Below are 3,153 nucleotides of genomic sequence, written 5' to 3'. Positions count from 1 at the left end.
ATTTTGGTAATAAAGTGGCTTTTGAAGTGTGAACGAGTGCACATTTTGGTAGTTTAACAGGGAGGCAAGCAAGCCACCTCCAGGGAACGTCTGGCTGGGCTTTGCACCATCCTGAGAAAAAACAAGGAGCTGAGATTTCCTTGTGGGTCTCCTAGCACCTCTCCAGTTTCTGGTTTTCCACTCTTCTGGATAAATCATTTTTCATGACCTAGCTAAAGTGGGGAGATCGGGGCCAGAAGAGTGGACTAAGGAATCTGCATACTCAGAACCAGCTCTGAGAGCCAACTCTGCGCTTTGGACCATGAAGAACCAGAGGTGTCATCAAAATCAACAGTACATGTTGATGTGTGTAACAGCAAAGACACATCGCCTCTAATCTCCCTCAGAATATTTCCCCTTGTTTGAAACACTCATCCCATCACTGTGGCCACTTTCTGAAGCAGCTCTGGAGGTCCCCTTTCATGAGTGTCTTTGTGATTAAAGACAGAGACAGAGAGAGAATGCTACTGAGTGCCGTTCAGTGGAAAGGAAGCTTGTAAAAAACATGACAGCGAGTCCTCACCCACCTTACTCACCAGTGTGGCACCATGCAACTTCTGGTTCCTGCTCAAAGTCAAAATGACCTTGGAAAATAAATAATTTGGATTGATTTAAGACATTGAGGCAGCCGTGACAGCACAACTAAGGACACCCAGGAAAGAGGACTCCAGACCTGCTCCAGAAAGTGGTCAGAGGGTGTGAGATGATCTGGCCGTGACACCCCAGCCAGAGGGGTGGCTCTGTCACCCCACTGATCACCAGGGTTGATGTGGCTGCTCTCACGGCTCCATGTGAGTCCCTCCCAGAGCTGCACGCTCGGTCAAAGACAGCACCCCCGAGAGAGGAGGACCGTGTCCTTGGTCAAGGGCATACGGACAGCTGCACTTCCCTGCTACAACCTCCAAACGAGCTCTCCAGAAAGTGACCAGCATGATGGGATAAGGGAATTCAAAGCAAGGGGCAGTTATTTTAATGGGCGTTCATGGCAATGTGTCTTTTACTATATTACATTTTTTCATTTAAACATGAATTGTATTTTTCAATCACACCTCACAGTAAGGAAGTCAATGTTTATGATGGGTCTGTCATGGTTTCCATCTACAATGTCCCCCAAAGTCTCATGTATTCAGGGTGAGGCTTTTGGAAGGTGATTTTTCAAGGGGGTGCTGTGCTCATCGGTGAATTAATCCACTGATGGCTTCATAGCTAAATGTGCTGTTGGAAGTTGGGGCCTGGTCAGAAGAGATGGGTCACTAGGGGCATAATCTAAAAGGGTGCATTCTTGTTCCGAGCTCCTCCCTTCTCTCTCTGGTTCTGGCCGCCATGGGTTGAGCAGCTGTCCTCTGCCATCCCCTTATACTAAGCCACTTCAGCCTTGGAGTCAACCAACCACAGGCTGAACCCTTTGAAACCATGTCCTCCTTTCAGACGTGGGTCTCAGGTATTTTGTCCCCGTGCTAGGAAAGTGACTCACACAGGGTCGACACCATCAATACTCAGAAAAGAGTCTAGAATTCTCAGTCTGGGGGAGCACATGATCTAATCCCACCTCTCCCTCCCCCGTTTGTGAGTGATCTCAAGGAGAGTGAGGCCATAGGACTCAAGAGTCCGGCAAGTCGGACTGACTCCTAGCTTGCTTGCAGTAAAAAGGGGAAGGAGACAAGAAGAATCAGAAAAAGAAAGCACAAACGTGTAAGGGATGAAGTGGAAAGGAATGAGGTGGAAAGAGATGCCCAGAAAAAAGACAAAGCAAAGAGGAAAGACAGATGAGCAGTCAGCAGAATGGGCAGGTGGGGATGGGGAGATGAAGGGAACTAGAAAAAAGAAAAATGGGGCAGGAGAAGGAAGGTATTTCGCACAGGCAGAAAAGACAGTGAGCTCCAAAACGACACGCAGTTATGAACTGATGTCGCTTATCCAGCTGTTCATCTGGACTGTGGGATTGGGGTTGATTCGAAGTTAACATCCTTCACATTTGAGTTTTGGATGTTTTTTTACCGATGCTCTCTTAGCCTGAATCCTTCTGGAAGCAGAGTCTGTGCACAGGTTATTTAGACGTGATCTAACAGAGCAGGAGCGACAAGCCAGCACGAGGATGAGACACGGACCTGCTGTGGATCACACTGACCAGCTATGCTGGAGCAACGTTTAGCCTCTGCCCCCATCTTCCATCAGTCAGGGGCTGGGTTTTACCTCTCCAACAGTGACAGGTGGCAAGGGCACGAGGGCAGACAAGTCCCCATGGTGTTCATGAGGCAGCAGGCAAGCCCCCGGGAGGGAGGACGAGGCACCACATGGCTTCAGGGAGGGGCTGGCAGGTAGGGCTGCTCTGAACTCCAACCCCTGCCAGGGGCTCGGTAGGGAGTGCACTTAAGGGAGGTCAAAATCAAATGCATTTTACATTTCTCATCTTTTTAAGACCCATTTTTGCCTAGATGGTATAGTGACAATATGGTCTTCCATATCGCCACCCAAAACTGGAACGGGATATATTGGAGTCCGTGAATCTCCGAGCATGTTCAAGAGGAGGTGAACAACACGCTCTCCACGGGTGCTGTCAAAGGAGCCCTGCTCTAGACAGCAGATCATACAGTGACTCGAAGGCTTCCTGGCCCACAGATCCTAAAGCACATAACATTTTTTTAAAAAAGGTAAGCCGGCTAGAGAGGAACACTCCTATGATCACAGCACTTTGGGAGGCTGAGGCAGGAGGATAGCGAATTTAAACCCAATTTAATGAGATCCACTTAAAATGGCAAGGGATATAGCTCAGTGCAGAGGCCTGGACTTCAATCGCCAGGACTGCATATAACTTAATTAATTGATTTAAAATGAAGCAAGACATTTAAAAAAAAACTTCTGACTTGAAAATAAGTCAAACTAAGAAAAGGTTACAAAACTAAAAATAGGTTATCATGCTTTTATCTTTTTCTCTTTACTTGGCCCAAGCTCCCTCTGTAAAGTCAGCTTCGCTCCCACTCTTCACTTTTACTTTCTCAAATGAACTTTGCCTTGCCAGGGATTTACCTCAGTGGTTCTGCCGCTTGCTTCACCAGCGCAAGGACCTGAGTTGATCCCCGGTACCAAAACAAATGTATTTCATATATATATATA

Source organism: Fukomys damarensis, unplaced genomic scaffold (assembly GCF_012274545.1).
Source record: "Fukomys damarensis isolate Sample0158 unplaced genomic scaffold, DMR_v1.0_HiC HiC_scaffold_11, whole genome shotgun sequence".
Taxonomy (NCBI): domain Eukaryota; kingdom Metazoa; phylum Chordata; class Mammalia; order Rodentia; family Bathyergidae; genus Fukomys; species Fukomys damarensis.
Note: the sequence above shows the minus strand (reverse complement) of the source record.